Here is a 17,302-nt window from a genome sequence, read left to right as displayed (position 1 = left end):
AAACTGCAATTTCAGATATTTCTGCAATTTCCTATGGATTCAAGACTGTATTTGCCAATTAATCTTCTTCATTCCACCTGAATTTGGTCATCATCAAGCCTCAAAGAAACCCATACCACTTTTAAAGGAAGAATAGGAACCAATAATACAAAAGAGACCAAGCATTTATCCATCCTTTCTTGTAGTATGCTGAGAATTGTCATAGGTATTAGCAAAGACTGGTGACTAGAGCAGACATATTCCATGCCTGTCCAGAACTTGTAATTTATTCTTGTCTAAATCTCCAACAGCAAGAAATCAAGTCCGACAAGGGAGACCTTGGGGTTTAAGTCACTCAAATCATCCTAAAAATTCCTTCACATTTTGTTTGAGCATCTGATCCCCAGTAGAGCCCCCAGCAAATCTCAACTGAGCAGTTTCTAATATATCCTGTTAGATTGGTGCCCCTACTTAGTTCAAAGAAGAAAATCTTTCAGCCAAGGGAGTAAAAATAACCAATCAATAGAGCCTGAACGGAGCTAAAAAAAATGATTGTCTCTGCAAACACAAGCTGTTCGCATGCGTGCAGAATCCCGATGGCCTGTGCATCCCCTGTTTCCTAAGGAAGAGAGACTCCACAGGGACTTGTGAGTAATTCATCTCGACACATTCGGCTAGCATGCCCCAGACTGGCCTTCCAGTTAGTGTGATAGAACTGCCCTCCTTTCCACTTCAGGATCTCCTCACAGCTAAGATTTCCCAAAGCCCAGCAACAACCATTTCCACCTGATTCTTTTGGCTCCTTCATGCCCTTAACACATTTAGACTGTAAAGTAAAAAATTCCTTCTTTCTTGCTTCCTAGCTCTCCACCAAACCTTGCTCTCAGCTGTGGCTATATTGAGTAATTCCATCCCTATATGCTTGTGAATGAAACTAAGATGAAAAGTTATGAAAGAAATCTTGAATTCTGCAATACTTGACATGTATTATTAGGTTTGAACATGAGGGAGAGAAAACTACACTTCTGGCTTTCTGGAAAAGTCCAAATATGTCAAATCAGCCACTTTGTTTCGAGATTCTGTTTGCATGTGGGAGACCTAAATAACAATGTATCTCCTTATCTCAAACAGGAGCTAGGATTTAATATGGTCTGGATGTAGTAGACCTTGTTAACTTGGAGTTGAAAGGATCCCAGAGTATCATTTCTTCCTCTCTTTGATTGTCAACTTGACTGCATATTACTCCCCTCCAGTGTCTGTGGGTATAAAGGATATCAAGTAAAAGTCTGAATTTATTCAGTCATCAACTTTGGTATATAGAGAGAGGACTTCTAAAAAGTTTTCATTTTAGAACTTCATTTATTTTGAGGTTTACCATTAATACTTTCATTTCTAACCAACCTAGGTCAATCCAAAAGGGTTGGAATCACTTGGAAGAATAGGGTATTAAAATTTGATTTGGTGAAGTTGGCCAAGCATCCATTTCTTCTGTTGTTGGAATGGGTTTTTAGGGTGCTCTGTACACCCTTACCAGGTTCCCTCTATTGTTTACCTCTGAGAAATGACTTGCTAGAGTCGGAGAAAAAGTTGTGGGGCTAATTTATATTTGTCTATAAAGAGTAGCAAAAAGAGAGAGAAAGAAAATCAAAACTCGGGTCATTTACTTTGGCTAAGTAGGTGAGTTGTGTGAATGTGTAAATGTTAGTTGGGTGGCAGTACATTAAAATATTAAGATATCAGCTGTTAACATCCTAGTTCAAATTAATCAGTTGCGTTCAGTATCAACTTTCTTAATTCTGAGGCAGGGGACACATCAATTTTGGTAGTAAAGATGACTGGGAAAGGCCCCGAGTGCCATCCATTTGGGCTCATTGTGGTGCCAGAAGTCAACATGGGGTATTAAACATCTGGTGAAACGATTAATAGAAGAGGAGATGAGGTTGAGGGATCAATTCAAATTCATCTACTCTGTGTGCTGACCCACATGATTTGCCAAGTTTCAGATAAAAAGATTTTCGATTGTTTCTAAATAGCAAAATCTACCTAATTAAAATGATTTAGTATACTGCTAATCACCAAAGACTATCAAATGCTAACAAAAGAGGCTTTTGAGATGAAAAGGTTATCTTGTAGATAAAAAGATTGAGAAGACAGTTGCACAGTAACAAGTAAACTTAGACCACGTTATGGCCTGGTAGTCTCATATTATTTGTTTGTTTGCATTTAACTCTAAGTTACGGGTGCTTCTTTTCTGACTTTTATATCTGAAATAGAGAATGAACACCAAGATTAGATATTGTATGTGTTGTGACTCGGAAATAAAATTTCAAATGATTTCTCTTAAAAAAAAAAGATTGAGAAGAAAGTGAAGGCGTGGGTAGGGGCTCTTACAGCCAGCTAGAGAGGAAAACAAGGCACTGTCCAGGTAGGTGCTCCCGTCTTAAGTGGATGTCAGTGTCAGGCAGGTGTGGAAGGAGCTACGGGAGACGGGGAAGATCCCATCTTAGATCTTAGCCAAGTGTTCCTAATGCAAAGACTGCCTCGTCCCTGCCTTGGAAGCGTTCCAGCTCAAAGTATCAGCCAGGAATATCACAGATCAGATTTATTTCATTAACTGAGAAGGTGGATTATATGACCTCAAGTGTCCGTTTCAATCTTAACAATCCTGATGTCGAAGGCAGAGACAATCTGTGAGATTTCTTCTTTAGATTAATCATATGAATGCCTTACATCTGTCTTGCTGACTCCTGAGTGCTCAGCATCTCCGAAAGAAGGTCTCTGTGCAGTATTTTTACCAATTTATGAGAACTTATATCTAGAACAGAGCCAAAGTCTAAAGAATCAGATGAGAAAAGTATTGTATCCATTTCCTGTTCCTTCTGGTTCGATTACGACTATTGGAAAAGCCATCAGAAAAATTGATTTTGTATTGAAAAGATCAAAGTCCTTAAAAGATGCATTAACCTGATCCAGACCCCTGAACAGGGTCTTGGCTGGAGAGGAAGGAAGAGCTGACATGGAAGGGAAGAGACTCAGAAAGATCATATTTCAAGATTTAGGGCCAGTGTGACCCCAATAATCTGAGAAGGAAAAATGGGCATCGTTATTTTATTTCATTTTGAAATCGGAAGCCAGGGGGCTTTCTTTGCCCTGGGAAGGTACCTGGCCCCTGCTCATGGCATACCAGCCCTCCCTGAGCTTGGTTAGAACCCACCCCAAAGACCTACTCAGCTAACGAGAGCACAAATCACTGAGTGTTGCCTTCGGCATCGGATATGTCAGTCAGCAGAAAGACATGGAAGCTAGGGGTTGTCATTGAACAAAATGCCACTGTTGAGATGTGTTTTTTTTAAATATCTGCTTTTTCATGTGATGATAAATCACAGCCCTGTGCAGGGGATAATAACACAAAATGTTTGACAGCTTTTCATGCAATTGTTTGGCATTCTGTTTTCCTAATGATTGTCAGCATCACTCACACTATAAAGTGTCTTGGAAAGAGACTCAGGGGGTGCCTGCGAGGCTATGCACCAGCCCCTCTCCTTCCCTCATCCCTCTGCTCCTTTTGGGGGTTATAGTACAGGTGTCACCAACCTTTGCTGTATGAAAGGCTTAATTGGCCTTGGAGTCCTCTGTGCCTGTGACTCTGCCATCCACCAAGGTAGGAAAACAAAGCAGAGAAGGTTGGAGAATTTTTTAAAGGTCATATAAAGAAAAGGGATAATTTAGTTCAGTTTGTTCTTTGGAATACTGGGGAAAGTGCAGAAAAAAATCACTTGCCTTATGGGTATGGATTGGAAAATTATCTATTTATGTAATCACCCTGCTATGAAAGGGAAGGGAATTAATTGCTTTAATTAACTCTAGTAAAGACTCAATTGTTGCAAGGGGAGTGTTGACATAATGTGCTTTGCCATGATGTGATCCGCTCTTGGAAATAGTGGCTATCTCTGTAATCATTTTCCTTTCTCTGGGACCTCGCTGATGATTGTCCCACTACAAACAAGGTTGCCTGGAAGGATGGTGAAAAAAAAATAATAAAGGTCACAGAAAGGGTGGTAAAGAGCTCTTTTCATTGATTTTTGCAAGGGTTTCATTATCATTCTTAAGTTCCCTCTGATTTTGGCTGGCCTGATTTTCCACCAGAATTAACGGGACATAATGAATCAAATGCTGCCCTCCCTCTTTGAGAGCGCATGTTGAGAACTTCCTTTTAAAAGTGATCTCCCTGCAGTATATCTAAAAAGGTTTTCTGAAATGTACAGGTATTTGCTTGTGTGTTAAGAAGCTGCCACAGAATACCAGCGTTCTGGTATTAAAATCAGTTAAGATTGGGAATATTTTCCACTGTGCATTTAGGTAAAACACAGTAAAAAGATTTAAAGATTGTACTAGACTGTACATTTAGATTCAGGCCAAGAGTCTAATCTTACTGTTACTTTTGTTAGTTTGATGGACTCAGTGGCATATATTGGCATGTGGGGCTGTAGAGATTATGGGCTGGACTTGCTAACGGGCTCCCTGCTGTTCTAAATGGAGCAGCATTCTCCCCCCAGCAGTGGAGAGGGGAAAGCCATCCCTGGTGGCTGATGAGAAGGACGGACTGGGCATCCCCAGCCCTGTAGATGCAGGAAGCGCCTTTGGCCTCAGGCTTCCTATAGAACAAAAAGAGGTGTGTGCTGGGGAAAGCCCAGCTCTGGCCTGAGTATAGGCCGCTGCCCAGACACTCATGCCTGCCCCACACTGCGGGGGCCTGGTCTCAGCACCAGGAAGTGTTGGGTGATGTCAGGAGGTAAAAAAACAGTACTAAGGAGCATTGATAGAGCAAAAGTAGACCCAAAAGGGAACATATAATTCAAGACAGAGGAAATGAGTACTGTGTGTGTCCGATAGAACATTCTAGATGGTAAAGACAATTACTTCCTTTATGGAAGAATTGAAGAGAAGATTTTCATTTAAATGCATGTTGGCCTTTTTTAATGCATATACAAGGGCTATACCATAAGCTATCATACATGTTTTAATTCATGAACATATATCTTGGCTAATGAGGCTAATGAGCCTTCTCTAAAACATTAGCGAAACCCTACTAGAGCCCGGGCAGCCTCCCTTCTTCCATGTGGTTTGTGAAGCGTGCCTAAGACTTTTGATGGGATATTCAGTATCCGGTGATGGGCGGAAGGGACCTACATTATTAGATGTGCATTTTAGGAACTGAATCAAAATGTTGATTTTGTTTTAGGAAATTTCTGACGAGGTGGCTATTAGTGCATATACTGCCCAGTCACTCCCCTTTGTGGCTGCCGATCTCGAGGCTTCTCTTGGGTTCTAGAGTGCCAACAGGGGGGCAGCAGCCGCTCTCAGGGCCCGTCAGCCCTGCTCTTCACGTTTGCAAACTGGATCACTCTATCTCAGCCCAGATTTCCAGTTCTGATGCACACGGGAACACAGGGTTGGTGCTAGAGAGGGCACATGCAGCTTTTGCCACCCTCTACATAGTAGAAATCTCAGGACCCAGTAGTCACATTTCCTCAACTAATTGGTACAAAGCATATAGCCTTTGCTTGTCTTTGTGCTACAAGCATTGCCTCATGGCATGTTTTGAGTGCAGTGATATCCCACTCTTAGCAAGGCTTGTCAACCGCTCCAAACTCCTTCCATGCTTTTCTTAATTCTGCATAGATTTTTCCATAACAGAATGCCAAAATTTCAAAGCTGGAAGTTTTCACTTCCAGAGAGGTGATGCGACCGGTGCAACATCCCAGAGTTGTCGAAGGGGACCCCAAGGGATCAGGGCCTCCCCCCATTCAACCCAGGACATTCACCCCAACTCTGCGTGGGTCTCCTTGAGTTGTGGAGTTCTGCTCCCTACAAAAGAGCTTGGAAAATGTTTGCCTTTTTTCCTTTTTAAGCGCCTAGCAGGAGATTGTCCAATAGCTGGGTGGCATTCTTGGGCTTCTAGGACCCCCCAGAGGCTGAGGCTCTAGATCCTGCCACAAGCTGCATCTCCAGCTGGTTTTCTGCCCACTCACAGCCTGAGAGATTTGCAGATGGTGAGGGTACCATCACTTCCCGGGAGGAGGCTGGGGAGAAAAGAGACGCTGCTTCATTTAAATGTTTCTCATTCCTTGTTGTTTGTCATTTTCAAATCCTCTCACATTTGCACACGTTGATCAACAACTATGAGGAAAGAATTCTTGTTTTGAATGCAGGTCTGTCATCTATTGTGAGGGAGGGAAGGAGAAGAGAAAAAGTCAGAGAAGGGGGGAAGTCTGGGAAGAAATAGGAAGAGAAAGACATTGGAAAGGGGGAGGATGGAAGGGCTGGAAGAATCAATGACAGGCTTCAGTTCCATACTGTTTTGTAATTAGAGGGTGCCTATAATTAAATGTGTCTTTCACATCAGCCCAAATGTTCACTCCTTGATAAAATTGTCTCTTCATGAACATATGCAAAGTTACAATTGCAGAGTATGAACTCTCAAGCGGAGATGTCAATATTGCCATAATGAGCCTGTCAGTCTTGTGGAAATTAACAGACACCTGGGTGCTGCCAGAAGCTCACGGCCTCCTGAGAGTTCACTGGATCTGATAGATTGACCAGGGATTCAGGCCAGCTAGAAGGCATGAGATGGCGTTACCTTGCAGTGAATATCTTGTAGGTTAAAACTGACCGCTTCTCGGAGGGAAATTCGAAATAAAAAGCCAAGTGGGTTTTTACCCCATGTATATAACAAAATGGTACTTTAAGGGTTCTACATAGTAGTTCTTTGCTGCATTTCACTTCACATTTTTTTTGACGAGGCTGTTTATTTGATGCAACATTATAACAGCATGCAAAGAAAAAAAAAGCACGCTTAAAAACTCAAGTTAGGAGCAGTTGGATAGGAAAAGGGTATGTTATTCATTTAACTTGCCAACTCTGAGCACTGGCTGTTGGCTGCTTTCTTGCAGAGTATGACATTCTTTTTGACCCTGCCAGGGTAAGGAAATGATTCGAGACCCCAATCTTGTTTCTATTTTTATTCTATTGCTGATGGAACAATGGGAAATAACTTACTTCTTTTCAAATGGGCAACTACCAATGCTAGCATTTGCCTTCTGATTAAGTGGAAACTCTCCAGTGAAATAAGAGCTCATTTGCCATCTCATTTTATCATTATTCAAAACAAGCAAATACTATGGTGACAGGTTTGAAAAGACGCATTTAAAAACCCATTTTATTTGTTTAGAAAAATCTACAAACACACACTTACACATGTAGAAAGAGCTGTTTTAGATCTTGGTTTTGTCAGTCTCAATCTTGATCATCTCACAATCCATACAAAGAAAAAATATCTAAACCCAGGTTCACATTAATAAATAGTCAGTTTGGCTTGTATGATAAAGTAATATAGGCACATTATGGAAAAGTTGGACCATAGGTGAGACTAAAAGAAGGGAAAATACAATCATTCATAGTTTTATTGACCAGCACCCATTAATTCTTTATTTATTCTTTGCTAAAGATTTTTACAGATTTGTAGTCACACTACACATACAGTGATGTAAAAACACAAACTTTTTCTGACTTAACTTTATAATACATACATTTTTCTCTACCATACACTATAAATTGCTTGACAAACAGGAACTACCTGTAACATTTTAGTTCCCGGGGCTGCTCAAGCAAATACCATGCAATAGGTTGGCTTAGTGGGAATTTATTAGCTCACAGTTTTGTGGCATTTTGGGTCTGGCTGCAGGTGAGCCCTGGCCTTTGGCTTTTCTCTCACCTGGTTATACACATGGCAGTGTGCCCTGGCCTCTCCCTTCCCTTCCGGGTTCCGTCGATTTCAGCTTCTGGTTGCTCACCCTGTGGCCTTCTCCCTTTCTGCCTGCATTTCATTTTGCTTGTAAAGGACTCAGTGATAGGATCAAGACCCATCCTGGGTCACACCGCCCTGACCAAAGTGACCCCATTCAAAGGTCCCACTTATGATGGGTTTGCACCCACAGGAATGAACTAAGCTTAAGAACATGTTTTTCTCCAGTAACATACAGCTCCAACTGCCATGTAATTCTGCTGCTTTCATCTATAACACTCTGCATGCTGGAACTGAATGAAACTCATGTAGGGGAAATAACCGATTTGGGTATGTGGTTGGGTCTGATACCCTCCTAAAAGAGTAAGACGATAGAAGTCATGGGAGGGCAGCCATGTGCATATATACTTACTAGATGACGACCCCTGTCAGGTAAGGGCTCCTCTGCTCACCCACCCCCCAAACTTCAGGTGTCACACCTGCCTGGGTAGGATGCAGTAAGCCTTCCTCACATGGCTGATCAAAGAACAGGGGTTAAATTATTAAGGCAAGTCCTAAGAAAATGCAGAGGTCTTCCAAGCTTTATTTACAAGCAGTTTACGAAGATTGTAGACCGTGGACCTCTAGTCGTCTCCCAGGCTCAGATTGCCTTCTTTGGAAGACTTTTCTGTCCTTGTTTCCTCCCCCCACCTCACGCCCCCGGCCTGCTACCTAGTTCTGCCCTTCTGAAAGGAAGCATGCCACACGACACTGGAGAGGTTTTCCACATTAGCGTTATTGCCGGCCAGCCCTCTTCTCGTTGTTTGGGTCTGTTTACATAGTCTCCTTGGCAACAGAAGGTAGAAGCTGATATTTTTGTTGTATCTCGAACGAGCAGGTTTGGTTTTGCCTTTGTCTGAAGCTTATCCTCCCCACACAGTTATTTCGAGTGAGATTTTATTTTAATTTTTAAAAGAGAATAATTTCACACCTGAGTATTATAATAATAGTCCACTCAGACAGCCAATATTTTGAGATCACATTTGAGATGATGATCACTGAAGAAAACATTCCGTCTTTATTGGGCCTTAATAATCTTTAACTCTTCCCTGTGATTTTGGCAGAGTTCTGCCACCCGTCCACACTCTCCTGCCAGACACCGCCACGTGATGCCTGGAGAAGGTCCAAAGCCATGAAGCCACATAGGTCAAACTCTTGGCCCCTTGAGCTCTGTACTCCTATCAGTGAAACTACTGAACAGTTATCAGCACTTTTCAACCTACATGTATGCTTGTTATTGCATCTCTATTGTCCCTAAGTTCTCTGCCAAAACACCCCATCTGTCTTTCCTAAGACCCCAGATTCTGCACAGGTGAACCACCAGGCACAGTGACCCTAATTCTGTGGGTGAGGGTGGGCCATAGAGAGACCTGACCTGTCCTGGTACTCTTGGCCTGGAGAAAGTTTCTTTGGTAGCAAAGCTCTGCAAAGGAGACCAAGTCGTATTCCATAAGTACATCTATTGAAGAGGATTGAAAGGAGTGAGACCAGGCGCTCTTAAGCAGAGGCATGTGCCAAGAATGATCTGGGGAGCATTCTCCAAAGCACCCCAGACCCACGTAGGTTCTAATGGCTTAGAATCTCCTGTCATGGGACCAGGCATGTGTATGTTGAAAATTTATCCAGTTCATTTCTGTTGGAAACTGCCAGTTAATAATCATTGATTTATACAATAATGGTGATGTTATCGAGCACCTATTATTTGTCAAGATCTTAGACTGTTTTTCCAGTGAATACTTATATTCTCTCATATTGTATATATTATCTCATTTTTGTAGATGAAGGAACCGAATCGCAAAGATATTAAGGAATTTGTCTAATATCACATAATGATAGAAAAAGAATTTTAACTTGGTCTAATTCGGAAATCCCATTCTCCTTGAACTATTTTGAATTCCTTCCCAAATTGTCCCTTTAGCAACAATAGAGAATTGTTTCATAGGTTAATTCAGGGTACACATCAATGGCTTGATCTGAATTACTTTAAAAAATATCCCCTCCACCCCCCAAACTTTTTGAGAATAGATAACTAGGTCAATAGATTTGGACGTTTACTTCTTAATATTACCTCAGCACCTTTCTTTAAACAATTATTGCTACTTATCTAAATATTTTTTTTCAACTAAAATCTCCAAATTGAATATCAGTGAGTCATTTCCAGTGAGGTCTCCACCCTTCCTTGTCTCAAGAAAGGTCTGGGTAGATAATACAGACCAGGAGCATATTTTGAGCCAAGTAATACATTACGGTTTATCAATACTCTCAGTATTCAAATATGATTCCTTGGCAATGTTTACCACTTATAATATGAGAAACATACTGTGGTCATTCAAAATAATGGTAATATTCACTCTGACTTTAAGTAGCATTAGGAAAAAATCCAAAGCCAAATTTTCTAAAGCTTACATGTTTTTGGACGAATCATCTAGAATAGTGTTTCTCAATAAGGTTGGAACGGGAGATGAGACGTATCTGCCCCCACCCCACCCCCACTTTGTTGACGTCTATGACAAATCAAGGCTTATGCCTTCACACCCATTTGTAAGAAGCACTAAGGGTTATGAAAATATTTGAAAGTAGCGAATTATGCAAGTAAACAGTATACAGGCTGAAGATTTCAGAACCACTGATGTAATGGGACACACTTTCGTTTTTAACATTTATCACAGAGTGAAGGTACTTATATATTTTTTGCAACCGGTGTTGATTTTTTTCTATATACTTCAAAAGGTCTTGAATGTACCTGTTCTGGAGAACTGGTGGGCCATTTATAGACCAGGAAGCCTATTTTCCAGCGGAGAGGTACTATGACACACATGTCTAATGAGCTGTGGGCGGCCCTGGGAAAAGAAGCACTGAGTACCAATTGATCTACTTGAGTCTTCAGCATCCTGGTGAAAATCATAGCTTGGTCTCCTTTGATGGTCATTGTTTAAAGATTTGACCACTTATCACATCATGAAGAAAATTGCAAGGAGCTCTAAATCCATCCCCAGAACGATGGAGTTCTGTGAATGTTGATTGACATCCTGTGTCCAATCCCTGGAGAGCAGTGAATGCAGCAGGATGCGAAGGACCCAGGGCCACAGTCCTGTGACAACTTCTTTAACTCAATTAAGCCAGTGATTTTTTTTCCCTCAATGTCTCTAGAAATAAAAGTCAATTTTGCTCCTGGTGAGTGAGATCAAAGTAAATGCCATCATAGGGTATGATTTTATGGGTTTTCATGTAATCGCTCGTGGCCAAAGTTACTTTATAATGTCGAGGTCAATAATACAATCCCATCAAAGTCATAAATGACCTAAGTTTCTGAAGATTAGATCTGTATCTTGGCTGTCAGTAGCCAGTGGTTCTGCCTTCTGTTTTCCTCCTGACTCTCGTCATTTTTATTTGGTTACAAATGCCAAACCATTTATGCCCAGACTATAGATCGCCCAAAGGAGAATGGAAGATAGGTTGTTAAACTTTAGCGAGAGATGCTGTCATGTTTTATTAGCGCCCATATAGGATCCCAAAAGGGGATTTAAAATCAATTTCAAATTACTGTGGTAAAATGCGCTGTAGTCGGTGCTTTGTTGTATATCCACAGCCTACATAATCAGGCCTCTTGATTTGACTTAATGGCATCAAAACTTAGAAATTTTTATTTAGTCATCACTGGGGATTATATATTTGTTAATTCTACAGATAATTTTTTGGTGTAATAGAAAACTAATCTAAACAGCCAAGCAGTTTGCTTTAAGTGACTCAGACTCACACCTTTACATCAAGTTCGAGTTCAGAAAACATGCTTGTAAAATTTAGTGCACTGGGTGGGCCATGGTGGCTCAACAGGCAAGAATGCTTGTCTGCCATGCCAGAGGACCCGAGTTCGATTTCCGGTGCCTGCCCATGTTAAAAAAAAAAAAATTAGTGCGCCAAATTATTGAGACTTGAGTGTCGCTGACGTGAGTTTATTTTTGCCTTCGAGTCTGTTACAGTGGTAGGAGACATAGCTTTGGACATGGAGTCCCAGCACCTTATTCTGATCCCACTTACTTACCTGAACGACTGTTAGCAAGTCATTCTCCTTCTCTGCATTCGGGTTTCATTCTGGGCTTCACCTTTAAACTGAGAGGCTGGAGGAGGTCATCGGTAAGGTCCTTTCCTCTCGCAAGTTCCAATTATTTATGCATTTTCTTAGGCTCCCTGTGTATATTTGCATTCACTTTTAACATATTAACAAATATTTTACAAGAGGGGCATAAGCTGAAACAATCAAAATGCTTCTGAATTGAGTGAGGGACAATACAGCTAATGTGGCATATATGCCTTGACCCTTTTAGCTACACTTTTGCAGTAGCATCTGACGCTCTGATATATGGGAGGATTTATTTAAATGATAACATTAGTGAAATCTTTGCCTTGGGCCCATATGTACACACACAAACACACATGCACACACGTAAACATGCACGCACACACATCTTTGCTGTGTTCTAAAGCTACTTTGGGCAGGCTTCTCCCAAGCTCTGAGATTAAGTGTTTCTGATCATGTGGAGAGTAAAGCCCCCCACTTCTGCCCAGGACAATGGCCAGACTCTCTATGATGTAGTTCCTAGGAAATATCCTGGCCTTTCTATCCAGAGTGATTTCATACTAAAATGGCTGCTCCTCACCCCTCAGATGTTCTGTTTCAGAAAGTATGGGAAAGAAGGAAGAAACTGTGGCAATAATGGAAAATGTTAACTTTTTATGGAAGAAATCTGTTCAAATGCAAGCTTTGCCAGGTACTGACAGCTAGGCTGCAGTTGCAGAGCCCTAGCCATGTCTGACCATGTTCCTTTAAAATGACAGAAATAAAAACAAACAAAAAAGTGTCCTTGTGAGCTCCTTCCTCTGCAATATCATAACAGAAATCCATGAACTAATAGAACATAAAAAGCATGTGTTCAAGAAAATTCAAACCTCATATGATCAGACAATCTTAGTCTGAAGACGTAGCAAAGCAATCCACATTCACCATCTACCTCCTTCTGGGATGAGTGAAGTAACAGCAACTTTTCCGAATAAAATAGCTATTTGGAGGGCAGTACTGAGGACACGATTCACTTGGCTGGCAGATCTTGAAGGCAGGATATGCAGAGAAAATGTCTCCTGAGCAGATTGACGAGACCCATGTCTGAGCTGAGCTGCTGCTATCTGGGGGTACTGCTGAATTAACTCAATGAAGAAATTCAATGCACAAAATCTGTCTTGGGGACTAGTTGGAAATATTTGCAATGAACCACACTTAGAAGAACCCAAAGTTCAGTTGCCTTTTTGGACTCCAGCTAAAAGTTGCCTGATTACAGGGCAAACCAGATGAGAAGCTTGCGTTTTTAGGTGGAGTCAGGTCCACAGTTTGCATATTTCACATTTCCCCTGTTGGGAATATATCCCTAGATCGGAGTCTGGATGAATGCATACTATGCATTTGTAGCATGGGTGCGATCACCCTTTAACCTAGAAGTAAAGCTCTAAAGCCTGTATCTTTAGCACCTATTTTTAAAATGTGAGCTTGTGTGTTTACAGCTTAAAAATTAAGTTGCTGCCTAAGCAGAAAAAAAGCAATTAAGACCTAATATTTTCAAAAGAACAGAGGTTAATTGAATAGCTCTTTAATAAGCCAGTCCAAGACAGGACATATAGCATAATAATAATTAAAATCATAGGCAGCAAAGACAGACCTATAGAGTTCCAGTTCAGTGGGTTACTAACTGTGTCAGCTTGGACAAGTTGCTTTACCTCTGAAAACATCAATTTCTTAATCTATAAAATGGGTTTTGAGGAATACAGTGAGGTAATGCAAGTAAAACATTCAACATCTCTCTGGCACATAATACTGTAGTAGGTAAGGTACTATTATAGTTTTTAAACCTGGCATGACATCTAATCTACCAGGGATATTTCGCATGAATTTTAAAACATTTTGTTTGTGTTTATCACAATATACATCATAATAAAGCAACAAATTCTTAGGAAAAGGAGTAATCGTTTTCTTACAAAAGAATTGATGTCTAAGGCGTATGAAACCAAAATTAAAATACTGATGCAAGCAAATATCTAGATTTAGTTCAATTTTGTCTGTTAAGTTAGGTAGCTCAACTGGGTCTTGTAAAAAAAAAAACAGGTTCTTTTAAAGGAAGAAACAAACAGACATGCATAAAATAAATTCAGAAGGTGTTAAAATTTTACCTTGTCAGAATCCATGCTTGCTGAATTATCCTCCCAAGCACTCTGTGCTGGGAAAATTCCGTTAATCCACTGTAAATGTGCACATCATTCTTTCCAGGTCGACAGGGGGCCTTTTACTGTGAATTTTGTCGCACAAAAAAATGGCTTAACCATCCGTCTTAATTTACAGAAACACTTAGTATATATAAACATCGTTTATATTGAGAGCTGGCAAGGAATTTCAGTGCGATCACGTAGGGATGGGGCAACCTAAGGAGTTGAGCGTCCCAATGGGGAGAAGAAGCAGGATATGGAGGCAGTGCCAGGCGTACGCTTCTGACCCTCTCCTATCTGCCACCTCCCTAAGACTGTGTCCACTGAGGGGGGAAGGACTCCCACTTTACACTGAAGTCCTCCTCTTTTGATTTTTAGGGCCATAACATCAGCTGCACAACATAGCCCACTTCAGGTTGCTCAGTTGTACTGGTTGCCTATTTTCAACTCCACCATTCATCTAACTCTTTCAAGAGCCAGGAAGCTACACCTTTGGAACACCATAATTGTCCATAGTCTTTGATTTGGAGATTCCTTATCATTTGGCAAATATGTACAGCAGACATTTTCCAGAGAGTGAGCGTTCCAGGACGTAGCCTCCTCTTCCTTCCCTTTGTTAAACCAACCCACAGGCTCAGCCTGGACTCGGCAACTCTTTCCTTGGAGGGAAGAACATCTGGGTCAAGGAGAGTCCCGCGGCTGCCCTGCAGTTTTCTTAATCCTCTTTCCTGCCCTCCCAGGGGCTGGCTAGGGTGGGACTCCTTACCCAGCAGGAGCCAGGCTGAAAACAGAGGTAGAATCTGTTCATTTAAAAATACTCAGGAGTAGAAAAAGGCCTTGATCATTCTGTGGACAGGCGGAAATTGACTGGTGCTTTGTGTCAGAAAGTTTTTTTTTGTTTTTTTTTCTTTTTCATATCATGCATAACAGTTGCCTACTCAACTCCAAAAACAACATTCTCTCCTAGCAATTGCCAGGGAAAAACATGAGGTGGAAAAAGCAGAGTAACGTCTTCCCTTAGGGCGAGATTACACAGGAAAAGTCATTGGACAACAACCATTCTGGGATTCATAGGTTGGCAGGAAAGGCTGCCATTAAATTAGCCTTGTTGAGCAATTTAAAGAGGTAATAGATGCAAGATGCTTAGAGCAAGACTCATACAGTAAGTGCTCAATAAATCATAGGGATTTGCATCCGAACTCCATTTTGAGTTGGCACTTTCCCCATCTACCACCCATCCCTAAATCCAAGGGTCCAGGGCTTCAACTTAATTTTTAATCCCCTAATAAGGAAATCTGGAAGCCTACAAAATTTCCAGTAAATTAGAGAAAGCCATCTAGTTGGAATGTGAGGCTGGAAGCTGCATTTTCCCAGCACTTCCAATTACATTACTAAAATGCTCATTTTTCATGGTAGAGAAGAAGGACTGCTGATGGAGAGTTGGATGCCCAACTCTAGAATCCTGTGCTTTCAGTGATTACTTGAATATGTTGCAATATGCCTATACACTGTCCTTATTTTACCCACTTTTCCTCTTACGCTGCTCCTGACTCAAGGGTTTCCCTTGAGGTTTTAGAAACAATAGTGATTTATTCATACTTAGACTCACCAGAGGGAGACACTAGGACATTTACATGGAGTTCTTCACCCAATTGAATATTTTTTATCTGTCAGGAATTAAAAAAAAAAAAAAAAGCAGATTCAACTATACATGTGCAGCAGAGTTGGTTCCCATTTCACTCTGAATGTATTTTCGAGTGCATGGACCAATCCACTAGAGAGGAGAAATGCAAGAACATTCAAAAATATATAGGGTCTTGATGTAATATATTGCATTCCTTTGCTCATTTCCCCAGAGAAGGTTTAAAGGTTCCATTCATATGTGTTTCTCAGCTTAACACTTAGGCAAAGTCAATACTAAAAGCCATGATGCTACCACTTTTTTAATATTGAATGCAGACTTGAGAAAGCATTTGACTCTCTTTCCATGCACTGAAAAATGACTTCAAAGGGTCCCGAATTAGCTTAGCCTGAAGATTCAGAGGCTTCCTTAAAATCCAGGGTATCACAACTACTTTAAGTCAAAACTCAAGATTGTGAAATGTCTTTGTGGTCCCCAGCCCTGCTCTTACCTGACCTGTAGTAGGCACTTTTATACTTTTCATTCATTGATGGAATTATTGCCCTAATGAATGAATTGTTTGGTATAATTACATTACATATCTCTTCAAAGCCCCATATTCAGGAGAATAATATTAATTATTGGAATAAAGAGCAAATATTTATTAACTTTGCTTTTTAAGAATTGAGATGGCAGGTTAAATTTCTCTTTCTAGTCTGGTTAACTTTGCCCAAGGACACAGATTTAGTCTCTTTTGTCTAAGCAAGCCATGAAAATCTGAAGACACAAATTATGGTCACATACCTCTTTGGTTTCCTGCCATTATTGGGTAATTGTAAGCGAAGTACCATAAAAGTCTCTGGTCCTTGGTTTATTCCTGCTGGAATGGATACAGAGGATATCATAAATGTATGTTGAAAGAGAAGCCTAATACAGAAACCAGAGACAGCTGCTTTCCTAATACTTTTAGGACTTTGACATTCAAAGCAGTAACTCTGCTACTCTGTTCTCTATGTAGAGCTTCACAAAGGAGAGGTCAGGTTGCTGGGAGCAGCCATTGTTCTGTTTGTTAGTAGAGTGGAGATTTATAATTACACCCTTTTCTGCTCAGAGCACATGGCAGAGGGAGAAACTACATAAACACACGCTGCATGGCAGGGGGGGTTCCAGGATGATAATGAGGTTACAAATTACACAGAGCAATTTCACCATTGATGAAATAAGCTTTATTGGCAAATATGAAATGAAATGTCGACTTTTTATCTTCATGTTTGTTTGTTTTCCAAAATGATATTTACAGAGATCTAGAAAGCCTACATCCTTGGTGTTTTCAATGCTTAATTGCAGTGGAATTCTAGTGGACTCACTTCTGAGTGTTCTCATATTCATTGTCTCTCTCCCCTTATCTCTGTGTCTCATATGCACACGTGCACACACAGACATGTCCTTTCACTCCTTAAAGAAGACATAGGGCATCACTGTTATGTAATAATATATGTAGCCAGAGCTGAGCCACCATCCCATCCATTCATTTCTTTGAGGTTTACCCCAGAGTCAAGAGCAAGCCTCAACAGATAGACCAAATTGATGGATGGATCTTTTCTTGGACT

The 17,302-nt window shown here is 40.8% G+C and overlaps 1 protein-coding gene and 1 long non-coding RNA gene across 21 annotated transcripts in view; one reads left to right on the top strand and one right to left on the bottom strand.

The window, feature by feature from the left end:
- The window catches only part of SLC8A1 (solute carrier family 8 member A1), a 390,011-nt gene that overhangs the window by 246,936 nt on the left and 125,773 nt on the right, over positions 1–17,302 (top strand). The window lies entirely within an intron of this gene.
- Positions 13,865–17,302, bottom strand: part of LOC143660734 (uncharacterized) — a 69,551-nt gene continuing 66,113 nt past the window's right edge. Inside the window, exons 3-5 of the long non-coding RNA XR_013164214.1 lie at positions 16,497–16,572; positions 15,681–15,738; positions 13,865–14,154 (exon numbers count right to left, since the gene is read on the bottom strand). This is a non-coding gene — a long non-coding RNA (uncharacterized LOC143660734). The remainder of the gene's footprint in view (positions 14,155–15,680; positions 15,739–16,496; positions 16,573–17,302) is intronic.

Source organism: Tamandua tetradactyla, chromosome 17 (assembly GCF_023851605.1).
Source record: "Tamandua tetradactyla isolate mTamTet1 chromosome 17, mTamTet1.pri, whole genome shotgun sequence".
In the NCBI taxonomy this organism is placed as follows: Eukaryota; Metazoa; Chordata; class Mammalia; order Pilosa; family Myrmecophagidae; genus Tamandua; species Tamandua tetradactyla.
Note: the sequence above shows the minus strand (reverse complement) of the source record. Positions and strands in the feature narration are given on the sequence as shown.